Source organism: Pipistrellus kuhlii, unplaced genomic scaffold (genome assembly GCF_014108245.1).
Source record: "Pipistrellus kuhlii isolate mPipKuh1 unplaced genomic scaffold, mPipKuh1.p scaffold_m20_p_4, whole genome shotgun sequence".
Classification (NCBI taxonomy): Eukaryota; Metazoa; Chordata; class Mammalia; order Chiroptera; family Vespertilionidae; genus Pipistrellus; species Pipistrellus kuhlii.
Window position 1 is genome coordinate 29475646 of NW_023425540.1, and position 13081 is coordinate 29488726.

At 45.9% G+C, this 13081-nt stretch overlaps 1 protein-coding gene across 3 annotated transcripts in view; it reads left to right on the top strand.

Annotated features, from left to right (window-relative positions):
* Window positions 1–3194: 3194 nt before the first annotated feature.
* RNF180 (ring finger protein 180) overlaps window positions 3195–13081 on the top strand; it is an 88631-nt gene continuing 78744 nt past the window's right edge. For 2 of the 3 annotated variants that reach the window (XM_036410422.2, XM_045571555.1), the window contains exon 1: window positions 3973–4161. The gene's annotated coding sequence lies outside the window, so the exon portion shown is untranslated. Of the gene's footprint in view, window positions 3218–3972; window positions 4162–13081 lie in introns of those variants that run through there. The other variant, XM_045571554.1, reaches the window with a different exon arrangement.

Here is a 13081-nt window from a genome sequence, read left to right on the forward strand (position 1 = left end):
ACCATTAACCAAATGTCTTAACAGTAGGGACATTTATCACACTATTTCTCTACTTGCAGATTCCTAGCCCTATTACTGAATTGCCCTAAATAAAATCTTTTCAAATAACACATAGGTTATTATATCATGAAGCATTTTCAAGGCAAACAATGTCTACCTTCCCCAAACCTTTCCAACTAATGTATCCCCTTTAACCCTTTTTAATTTCCCAGTGTTCTTATCCCACCACCCCAGCCTGATATGTGAGTGTCTTAGGGAATGACTTCTATGTTAAGCCCAATTTTATGTTCAGTTCAACACTATTCTATTCCCTGTGGTTTCATTTAGACACTTAGAAAATAAATAGCCCGATTTTTTTTTTTTCTAGGCGGTAGGAATGGGAAAATGTTGTAAATATTTCACAGTAAAAATATTTGTTAGAAATTCCACTGTAAATTCATTTTAAATTTACTATCTCCCACTGCCCAATGGGAATGGGTCCCTAGTACCTGGAAGGCCCTTGGTTGGTGAGCTCTGTGAGGTATAAAAGTTTAGAGGTAGAAACTAGAAAACCCCTAAATTTCTCTGTAGACGGAAAAGAGAGATAGGAGAGATTGAAGCAGCTGAGAAAGAAAGCACTAGGCATCCCAAAACCAGGGTGGGTGTGCTGAGCAGAAACCTGTGGGGTGGGAAGGACAAAAAGAGGAGCCCAGTGATTGTGTGGCCAGGAACAGGGACCCAAGAAGGGACAACACAGTGGTATTTGGAAGTGATATATTGTGGGAGCTGCCAGGTGATCCACAAAACTACAACCATGGCGGTATCCTTGGTGTGGTTGGGTTTCTTGAGGAAATAGAGAAAAGAGCTGACCGAGAAGAACAGGAACAGCTGACCTCTGGGTTAAAGATGCCTCTGATGCCTTAGAATCCAGCTTTGAGTAGGAGGGGCTGAGAGTTGCATAGGACAGTTGAGGAGATGGAGCCCCGTTCTGTGCACACCTAGGATACGGCAGCTGGCTATTTCTGTACCTTCAAAGTAGGTACCAAAGCAGACGGACCATGAATCAATAGCAGGAGTTGACTAGATTTGCCAGAGTCATAAGCACATATGATTAGTGTAGAACACTGTTCCCTTAGTCATTTTGCAAGTAAACAGTTAAAGTATTTAGTACCTTCACATTTTATTTCTTAATCTCCCCCTCCACCCCTCATCTTTTCAGCTACCCAGTTCTATTTTTCCAGTTCTATCACCAAAAGTATGCAGAAGAAATAGTAAGGGACACATATACCAAGAATAAAAATCATAAGAAGGCACAAGAAGGGTAGCAAAAAATGTAAATTACATGCTAATAGCCCAGAGAACAGTCATGGCCTGGAAAGTGCTATTTTAAATGACAGACAGTATCTACTTATGAGGCAAGGTTTCCAAACCATGCTCGATTGGAAATTACTGTTGTCTAGTTCAATGATTACCAATATGGATAAATAACTGGGAAAGCAAATTACCAAATTTCAGAGGGCTCAAAATAAAAACAGTAGCTAGCACTCCATAAAACAGATCAACATTTTTGAAATATTGGCAGATTTGTTTTGAATATTTTTATTTTATTTTATTGATTTCAGAGATGAAAGGAGGAGAGAAACATCTATGATGAGAGAGAATCATTGATTTGCTGCTTCCTATTTATGCCCCTCCTGGGGAACAAGCTCACAACCTGGGCATGTGCCTTGACCAGGAATCTAACCATGGCCTCCTGGTTCACAGGTCGGTGCTCACCCTCTGAGCCACGCCACACCAGCTGGTCTAGTTTTAGTTCACCAGTCTTGTGCAAATTCACTCCCCTTTAGGACCATGGTTCTCAACTTGACCATACATTGGAGTCCCCTGGGCCCCACTGAAAGAGATTCTGATGCAGTCCTGCTGGGAGACAGCGGGGCATGGGTATTTCCCAAGCTCTTCAGAAGTTTGCAGTGTGCTGCCAAGGTTGAGAGCCATTGTTCTGAGGGCTCACTTTAGGTTGCTATATAAATGACAAATACCTGTCAATTTTTAATTTCTAACAACAAAACATTTTATAGTATGAGTATTCCTGTGCTAAAATTTTAGGCAAAATTCTGTTTGAACTGAGTCTCCTGTGTCCTTATTTGCCAAATTCGTCAGCCCTATCATTTCTCTGACTTTAATCTATGGCTTCATAGGAAACAGGAGGCTAATTTACATCCCTTAATTAGAAAGCAGTAAGACATTTGTCTTCTTTCAGGCCTGCTTGTAATACACTATATACCTATAAAAACTCATTTCTTTCTTTTTTAAAAAAAATATATATATTTTATTGATTTTTTACAGAGAGGAAGGTAGAATTAGAAACATCGATGAGAGAGAAACATCCATCAGCTGCCTCTTGCACACCCCCGACTGGGGATGTGCCCACAACCAAGGTACATGCCCTTGACTGGAATCGAACCCGGGACCTTTCAGTCCGCAGGCCGACACTCTATCCACTGAGCCAAACTGGTTTCGGCTAAAAACTCATTTCTTAACCATTAGAAGCACTAAGTTCAGCCAGTTCTTTGCTTTCACAAGCTGCCAGCATTTTTTTTCCTCCTCATGTTTTCCGTGTTTCCTTCCCTTCCAGCAAAGGAAGCTGAAAGCTCCCTTGGACTCTAAATCATTCTGACATCTTCCACTTCATCTTTCTGACTCCAGCTGGAGAAAATTATCTGCTTCTAAAGGATTGTGTGACTTGAATCGTCCACCTGGACAATCCAGGCCATTCTCCCTATTTGGGTCCATAACCAATCACATCAGCAGAGGCCCCTTTCCCGTGTTCCTGTAACAAATTCTCAGCTACGGGGTGTGGGGTGTGGACCTTTCAGGGCCTCTCTGCCTCGCACAGTGGTCTTGGGTGTCACCTTCGCTGCTCTCAGACCCCTCATCACTCCTCTGCTGCAGTGGAGCACATTCTCCAACTGTTTTTCTGAGAAAGGATGCATGAACCGAATATTTAAAACTTAGCATGCCTAAAACTATCTTTTGATCATCTATTTTCATTGCTCTGAGTGCAGAGTTTATTGCCGCTAACATGTCATCATCTACTTCAAGCGGCCTCCTGGCTCCCTGAATAAGCACTTTGACCTCAGTCTCCAACTCTTCCGCTGCCGCCTGTCCAGAGTGGAGGCAAGAGCACTGTAGTGGTTCAGTTCCGGCTGCGCACAGGTGGGACCTTGGGCCCAAGAAGGTGAGCAACTTGGAGGTGATGTAAGAAGGGAAACTCAGCCTTCAGGGTAGTGGGAAGAGCCTTAGGCATGGAGGTGGATCATGGAGGTGGACCCTGGAATAGACCCAGCAGATGATCTGGGAGCTCGGAAGCCCAGAGGGGCTGGGAGGCCGCGGAGACTGGGACAGTGGAGGCTGGGGTGGCGGAGGCTGGCACAGCCGCAGAGGCTGAGATGGAGGCAGGGATGACGGAGGCTGGGATGGAGGAGGCTGGGGTGGCGGAGGCTGGGATGGAGGCAAGGATGGAGGCTGGGGTGGTGGAGGCTGGGATGGAAGAGGCTGGGACGACAGAGGCTGGGATGGAGGCAGGGATGGAGGCTGGGGTGGCGGAGGCTGGGATGGAAGAGGCTGGGATGGCAGAGGCTGGGATGGAGGCAGGGATGGAGGCTGGGGTGGCGGAGGCTGGGATGGAAGAGGCTGGGATGGCGGAGGCTGGGATGGGGCAGGGGATGAGAGGCTGGGAGCGGAGGCTGGGATGGAGAGGCTGGGTGGCGGAGGCTGGGACGGAGGCAGGGATGGAGGCTGGGGTGGCGGAGGCTGGGATGGAAGAGGCTGGGGTGGCGGAGGTTGGGACGGCAGAGGCTGGGACGGCGGAGGTTGGGACGGAGGTAGGATGGAGGCTGGGGTGGCGGAGGCTGGACGCCGGGGAGAACTTTCCCACGGCCGCCGGCGCTGCTCGGGGTCAGGCGGCGCCGCCCACGCGGCTCGGGTCGGGCGCAGACGCGGGAGAGCGGGCGGCGGCGGGAGGGACCCGCCTCGGAAACCAGGCCGGCCGGCCCGCCGGCGCCGCTCGAGCGCTTTCCGCGGGGTTTGGCTCCTGCTGCTTCCCGTCCCGCGGAGCCGCACCGCCGCCGGGAGCCGCGATCCTCGGGAGCCGGGCCGGAGCCGGCGCGGGCTCGGACGCAGGTGAGGCCGGGCGCCGGGCGGGCGGGCGTCTCCCGCGGCTCCGGCCCGGCCCGCGGCGCTGGGAGGGAGGAGGGCGCGGCTGGCTGCGGGCCGCCCGCTCCGGTCCGGCCTGGGGAGGCGGCGGCGGGCGACTCTCGCACCTGCGGCTCCGGGCGCGGGTGGAATTACCGGGTCGGAAACGCGAGCCGGGCGGCGGGCCGGGGGCGGGCGCTGCGGGCGGAGTTGCTGCGTCCCTCGCCGCCTCCGGGAGCCGGGCAGGTGGCTCCGCGGACCCGACCCGCCGCCTTTGTCTGGTGCCGGCGCTGAGATGCGGCGGGCGCAGGTGGGGCTGGGGCCGGGGCTGGGGCCAAGGCCGGGGACGGGGCCGGCTGGAGCAGGATGGGGTGGGATGGGGTGGGATGGGGACGGGAGGGGTGGGGTGGGGTGGGGTGGGGTGGAGTGGGGGCTACTGTGGCTTAATTAGCACGGGCATGCTCACATTGCCGTCGTCTTTTAGAAATCAGACTATATTTTTATAGCATCTGATAGTTTTAAGTGCACGGGAGAGCATTCATTAGTTAACTTCAAAGGAGCACTGTGTAGGTAGGTTACTATTAAGTCGTCCCATTTTATAGACCAGACAGCTGAGGCTCCAGAGGAAAAGAGGTTATAAGCAACCTAAGCGCGGGGGTTGTCGTGAGAATTTGTCTGGCTCAGCCCGGGCATCAGCCTCAAATAGAAGGGCGCGCTCAGAGTGCCTGCCCCATGTTTATTTACTCCTTCATCCCCAAAACCTTCCTTAAAAACGGAGTCCTTTCCGACTCCCGACAATAGTACCCCTAAAGGCGATACTTAAAAGGCCAGAATCATTTCAGCTGTTAACTAGGGTCCGGTGGAAGTAAGGACTAAACTTGTTATGTCTTTCAGCTGGTTGGTCTTTAGTCTCCTGTACAAATACGTTTTCCATTGAGACCCAGAGACAGCGAACCTCAGAGCAGAGGCCCTGGATGTTTGAATGAATAAGTAAAATGGAGGAGGCGGGTTCCTAGGCAATCCCTAACTACTGAGCAGGCAGTTTTCTAAGTTTAGGAGAATAGTCACTTGGGTACTTTTAATGCAAGTGCATATTGTAAGTAGGATACAGTAAGTAAGTCACCTGTCACGTTGAGTATTAAGTTGGGGTGTACTTAATTTGAAAGTTTGAACTTCATGTAAATGTGAGTGTAAATCTTCATGATAATTTAGAACTGTAACATTCGCCTCCACAGTATGGGTTTTGCATGTGAATACAGCTGGGTCAACATGGCCTCATCAAAATACAGAATTGCTATTTTCAAAAAAAGATGTTAGCAAGTTGTGTGTACAGCAGATTTCCCTGATGACACCAATTACCAGATGCATTCATCTTTTTCATTTCTGGGTTGTTTGGAAATGTTATAATTATTATTTGTACTGTATGTCACATATTGTATCACTCCGTTATAACAAGCAGCCTAGAAGATATTGATCTGGTCCCTAAAAGTCATCAAGGAGGTTTATGATAAACGTATGAAATCCTTTTCTGCGGGAGCAGTTAGAAGTAGGTAATTTTCTGTGCAGTCTGTAACTTGAGAACAGGGGTAATACTGTGGCTACAAATATTCTACATTCCACTGCGTAATAAATGCATAATCAGGAGCTTATGAAAAGAAGGGGTACTCTCCTTTTGATACTTAAATGTTAAAAAGTTCCACCATTTAGCAGCCAGATCTCTTTTACGAATGGTAACTTTGAGAAAAATCAGATTTTGAGATAGACTATTTAAGTGAAGTACTAGTAAATTATCAGTTGACAAATAGAAGTTTCCCCTAGAATAGACCTTTCTAAGATGAGAAAGTAAATTTTTTTTCTTGTTATGTACTTAATTTGTGTCCAGATAATGGTCCATGCCCATCTCACCCCATCCATGAATTAGTTGTACCGTGCGTCTGACCCTCACTATTATCCCTGCCCTTCCTGCATCTGTGATTGCTGCCTTCGGGTAAAGGAAAGTTCGCTCAGGAAGGAAGGAGGCTCAGGGAAGCTATGAGGATATCTGTTTCATATGTAACATACATTTTCCCACTCAGTTTGGAAACTTAATAGTTCATATTTAAGGTCTAGTCAAAATGTCCCTTTATCAAAGCCCCAATAATGCCCACATTAAAATATCTTAATTTGGCCTTGTATACAATAAAGTGTAGAAAAATAGAATCATATTGATGAAATTTGAGTATACTTGGTTAACAAAGTGTTTTGTTGCTGTCTTAGATTTTAGAAAATATTTGGGAAATGGCATGAGTGGTAAGTCTCTTACAAAGCTAGCTGAGAATATTGGCATACTTACATTTTTTTAATCTTCTACTTTTCTATGTAGCCAAGAGAAATATAGGAGATTATTGTATAATAGAAGTGTCCTCAAGGTTTGTAATTTCTTTACCTTATTAATTCACTGATGGTTTAGTAGCCTGAAAAACCTTAGAAGCAACTTCAAAACTTTTTTTTTTAAGAAATAAAACACTTTCAATGTATTTGTCATTAAATATGATTTTAAAAGTGACAATTTAAAGAACGATTGAGAAGAGTCCCACATCCATCATGGGCTCATGGTTCTAATATCAGAAACAGAACAGAAAAAGCACTGAGCATATGGGAAACAGGTGTGTGTGTAGATAGATGGCTGTGTGTTACACCACTCACCTGCTTTGAGTCCTCAGCTGGAATAGCACCTTGACCTGGTGCGGCCCCACCAGGCACAGGCCCCCTCCCTTCACCCTCAGGCTCCCAGCGTGCTCACTGCTGCCCAGAGCTCCTGGGAACTGTCAGAGGTGCCTTTGAAGGCTCCCTCCCACAGCTCTAGTGAAAGTAGCCTTTTGGGGGTGGTGGTGGGGGTGTGTGGGGGGGTAGTAGGAGGTGGTTACAAAGCTGTTTTGGTTTGTAATAGACAAGGGTCTCAGTAATGGTCCATAGGTCACAAACACTCCTGTCCACTTCCACTGGGGATCCAGCCTCACCTAACCTTTCCTCATCCCGGACACCACCCAGGCCGTGTACTCATAGAGGCGAAGGAGCCGGGTCCTAAACCAGCCCAGCCCTGCCCTGCCCTGTCCTGGCCCAGCCCAGGCTCCTTTCTCAAACTGGGTGTCTGGGAACTCTTCCAGCAGAATGCCAGCCCAACTTGCACCTGCACCCCAGTAGGCTCCCTTGGTCTCTTCCTGTTTGGGGGCCGTTTTGGTCCAGGTGGCCTCAGAGGAGAAGTCCTCCGCAGGCCCAGCCAGCGCTGGAGAACAGCAGTCCGGCAGTCCTCTGGGGACTCACCTCTCACTCCCTGGAGGTGCAGGCCTCCAGTGGGGTCTCCAGTCCCCTGCTGCCTCCCTGCCACCATGTCCTCAGACTGCCTCGGTCAACACATTCTTTTACAATTGCTGAGATAAGCATGAGTCTTATTGTGAATGAGATTTGCCTGGCCTATTTAAAAACTTGTTGAAAAAATTTATCCAGGGAGCCAGAATTGAATGACGGACACCAATTTATTCAGCATGCAGTGAGTAGTAGAAACTCGTGGGCCAATGATATAAGTCAATCAGGGACTGTCTACCTAAATTTTATTTCATAAGCAAAGAAATTAAAACTAAGCTATTTTGCCATATTTTGATCAGATTTTTGGTTTTAAGATAGAGTTTATTTTTTCCCAGGCCATTTGTCTTCTGGAGGATATGTAAGTTGTATAATAAATATTAATAGAGCTGTACCTATTTGACTTAGAACCAACTAAGGCTGTGGAGTCCTAAATAAAGTTTTCCCTGCTTTAGTCAGACATTATGCATTTTGCTCACCAAACACCATACCCTTTCCCAACTTGCTCTTAGCTTCTGTTACTTTCCTTGCTCAAGATGTCCGTTGCTCTCCACTTTTGATGCTATCTAAATCCTCTCTATCCTGTAAGACCCAGATGGAATGGAAGTTACCGTTATCCTAAACTTGGTATCTCTAATTCCCATGAATGTTTTTTATAATTTTGCTATATATGCATGCATAATAAACAAAATACAACATTGCACATGCTTTAAAAATTTCTTATAACTTACGTTGTAGTTTTCACTACTGTGTATATTTCTGCAGCTGTTTCCTTATTTAACATACTTTGAAATTTTTAAATATATGTACAGCTTTAGTTATATTGCTGCATGGTGTTACATTGTTGGTGAACAAAAAAGTATTTGTCAAATCTCCTGTTGATGTACACTTGGGTTGTTTCCAATTTTTTGCTACTACCATAAAAGGTTGCTAAAAATGAACATTTCTATGTGATATAAGGCACATACAAGCCTAAAAGTAGGACTGCAAATCAATAGATACATGTTTCATTTTTACCAGATCTTGCCAAATAGCTTTCTGCTTTGGATGTTATCCTCTCTAGCCTTTTAGACCCAGATGGAATATCATTTTCCCACTTGGTATTGTTAGACTTTTACATTTTCCCCAATGTGATCAGTGTGGAATACTTCTTTTCATTTTCATTTTCCTGATTTCTGGTGAAGGTGAACATGTTTCTTATGATTGTTGGCCATTTTGGTTACATCTTTTGGGAATTATGCTTTCAAAGTCTTTGTTCATTCTTCTGTTGGATATTTGTTGTATTAAGAATGTTGTGTTGTTGCCGAAATCGGTTTGGCTCAATGGATAGTCCCGGGCAGGGGTCCTCAAACTTTTTAAAGTGGGGGCCAGATCACGGTCCCTCAGAGAGCTGGAGGGCCGGACTATATGAACTACTAATTCCTACTGTAACACCTCGGCTGCGCTCACTGCCCAAAAAACCTGGCGGGCAGGATCAGACTCCTCTGCGGGCCGCAGTTTGAAGACGCCATAGAGCGTTGGCTTGGGGACTGAAGGGTCCCGGGTTCGATTCCGGTCAAGGGCATGTACCTTGGTTGTGGGCATATCCCCAGTAGGGGGTGTGCAAGAGGCAGCTGATCGATGACTCTCTCTCATCGATGTTTCTAACTCTCTATCTCTCTCCCTTCCTCTCTGTACAAAATCAATAAAATATATATTAAAAAAAAAAAAGAATGTTGTGTTGTAGAATTGTAGATATTAACCATTTGTTTATAATATGTGTTGGTCTCTTCTTCCTGACTCTGAGTTGTTTCTTAATTTTGTTTGTATTTTCTTATACTGAAATTTAGAAAGATATTAATATTTTAACTTTATTAGTATAATTGTTTTTTGGAACAGTTTTATGACTCAACATATAGTTACGATCTTAGTGAGGTTTGCAGCTTTCTACCTTTCACAAATTCTAGGTTAGGTAGGTGATAAGTAAATAAATGAAATATGCCACATAATTTATCACTGAGCTATACATAAAATTATTCATCTTTAACAAATTATATGAAAGTTCCCTAGTCCAAAATGGCATCGGTTTGGCTCAATGGACAGAGCGTCGGCTTGGGGACTGAAAGGTCCCGGGTTCGATTCCGGTCAAGGGCATGTACCTTGGTTGCGGGCATATCCCCAGTAGGGGGTGTGCAAGAGGCAGCTGATCGATGACTCTCTCTCATCGATGTTTGTAACTCTCTATCTCTCTCCCTTCCTCTCTGTACAAAATCAATAAAATATTTTTTTAAAAAAATGGCAGACTCCAGGGTAGCCTTTTTTTCTTTTTTTCATTAGCGTACGATGAAGATGCATAATAAGATGAAAACTCACCATGAAACCAAAAAGCAAAAAACTCCTAGAACCAGGAGAAATTACATTAATTAAGAAATAGATTGTCCCCTATCGAGAGAAATTTCTCTACATCAGTACCTGCATGTCCCTGCCCTACCCTCTTGATACATATTGTCTGATATAGGCCAAAGGCTTCTTTCTGCCCATTACAGTCAATTCCCTCAGATACTTAGGTCCCCTACCAACTAGCAAATCAGGAAGACACCCCTCTCTGCCTCCATCACTGCTCTGTGAGACAGGAAGTGCTGGATTTGAATTTTCACTCTCTGTTCCCAGCAAATTCCAGAAAGCCTCAGGCAGAATATAGGGGGTTTGTGGTGGGCATTTAGAGAGAAGAGACATAGAACCCTGGTGATAATAAGTAGCAGCATTGTGGATAGAGTTTTCTCGGGGATCATGGTATTTCTTCCAAGGGAAACAGGCAGTAAATGGTGGTGCTGGATGCCCCTTCTGAAGAACAGGGTGCAGAACGGAGAACAGGTGGTGAAGGCTGCTAGACATAGAAAAACTAGACCCAGTGCTTTGTGTTTCAGCAAAGTAGTTTATGTGTCATTTTCCCCAATTGTCTCAAAAATATGTTTTTGAATCTGTTTGAATCGAGATCCAAATAAGGTCTACACATTGATATCTTAAATCTCTTATGTTTCTCCTTCCTCTTTTAAAAACTTCTTTTTGTTGAAAAAAAGTCATTTGTCATGTAGAATTCCCCACATTCTGTGTTTACCTAATTGTATCCTCACCATATTATCTGACATGTTTGTCTAGTCTTCATAAAGTGGTTTTTAGATTTAATGCTTGACTCAATTTGGTAATTTTTTTTTTTTTTAAGAATATATTGTAGATGGTGCTGAGTACTTCCAATTGCTTTACATCAGGAGGCACATGGTGTTTGGTTGTTGCTATGGTCTGACTGTATCCTCCCAAATTTAGGTGTTGAAGAGTTAATACCCACTTCTTCAGAAGGTGACTGTTTGGAGATAGGTCCTTTAAAGAGGTGATTAAGTTAGAAGGAGGCTGTTTGGTGGGCCCTAATCCAATCAGATTGCTATCCTTATAAATAGAGGACATTTGGACTTGGTTGGAGTATTATCCCATACACCAAAAGGTTTTGGGTTTGATCCCAGGTCAGGGCACATACCTAGGTTGTGGGTTCAGTCTCAGGTCAGACACATTTAGAAGGCAGCCAATCAATGTTTCTCTCTCACATGACATTTTTTTCTCCTTCCTTCCCTCATTCTCTCCCTCTCTTTTCCCCCTCTCTGTCCTCCTCTCTCTAAAATCCATAAGCATATCCTCAGGTGGGATTTTAAAAACAAAGACAGACATCAGGATACATGCCTAGAGAGGAAAGATCACATGAGGAACCATGATAAGGCAGCCATCTAAACCTCAGAAGAAAACCCAGAGGGCCCCTTGATATCAGCTTTTTAGCCTTCATAACTGTGAGAAAAATTCTGCTGTGAAAGCCACCCAGTCTGGGTACTTTGTTATTGTAGCCCTATCTAGCAAACTAATACAGTTGTCCTGTTTTTAATTATGATTATTTATTTATGACATTAGGATTGATCTTTGAATGCAGGTGGTAGCCGCTTTATATCTAAATACATAAAACCCTACTATGCAAATAGACCGAACAGCAGAACAACCAAACAACCGGTCACTATGACATGTGTTGACCGCCAGGGGGCGTGCACGGAACATGGTGGGCATAGGCAGGAGGCAGCAGAGCATAGAACATGGCAGCTATAGGCCCCAGTGGGATGGTGGAGCAGGTGAGTGGGGCACCAGACCAAGGCAGGGCACCAGTTGCTGTCATTGAGGGGAGCCTCTGATTGTTACTGAAAGTTATTTGCTCCCATGTGCCGTGGTCCCACCTGGCACTCACTCCTGCTGTGGCATCTGGCGCCAGCCTGATTGTTCAGTGCTGTCAGTGGGTGCTAGTGGCGGCTACTGGCCCTGATCGCCCCTTGGACTTTCTCTATCTCCCCCTGCTCCTGAGGGGCGATTGGGGCCGGCAGCCACCTCTTGTACCTGCTGCCAGTGACGGCTCCACTTGTACCTGCTGCTGGCGCTGGAGCGGCCACTAGCACCCACTGCTGGCACCAGCCCCATTTGCACCCACAGCTGGCGCCAGAGCCTCCACTCAAACCCGCTGCCAGTTCCCAGTGCTGGTCCTGATCGGCTGCCAACTCCAATCGCCCTTGAGGACTTCTCCAACACCCCCCCCCCCCCCCGCTCCTGTGGGGCAATCAGGGCAGCAGTTTCCACTTGCACCTGCTGAAGGCACTGGCCCTGATCGCACCACTGCTTGTGCTGGCCCCAGTTGTTCCACACCATCAGTGGGTACAAATGGGAATGGCCGTCAGCCTGTGGGATTGGCAGTGGGAGCAGGGCTGCTGGCAGAGAAGCGACCGGGGGCATGGAGGATGGGCTGAGACTCTCCCCTCTGCCCACTGCAGCCTTGTGGCCCATAGTTCCTTTCAAGGTGCATGAATTTGTACACTGGACCCCCTGCTATTCATTATAAAATGCTCCCTTCTTTTGTAATGTTTTTCCCAAAAAATTAGGGGTTGAAAGTGGGGTTTATATTAGTCATTCTATTTTATTAGCATGGTGAATCTATACTAAAAAATATTTTTTTCACCAACTATTTGGTTACCCTGAAATAGTCTATATAGCAAAGGTAAAATAGGAGCTTGATTTGGTTTTTCCTTCTATCCACTTTCAGATTTTGACATATCCAAATCACCTGAACATTTTTTTTTCTTTTCTTTTCTTTTTTTTTTTTTAATATATTTTATTGATTTTTCGCAGAGAGAAAGAGAGAGGGATCGAGAGTTAGAAATATCGATGAGAGAGAATCATCGATCAGCTGCCTCTTGCACACCCCCTACTGGGGATGTGCCCGCAACCAAGGTACATGCCCTTGCCCGGAATCGAACCCGGGACCTTTCAGTCCGCAGGCCGATGCTCTATCCACTGAGCCAAACCAGTCCTGGCCACCTAAGAATTCTTAAAGTGAAACTTTAGGAATTGAGTTTATACTACCAGAGTGAGCCAAGGACCCTTAAACTGAGAAACTTACCTGATAGGTATTCCTGTGCTGGTGATGTTCCTTGAGCACCTGGCAGATACAATATGAAACTGATCTTCCCAGAGAGACAGGTCCTCAGACAAGGTCCCATACTTGTGT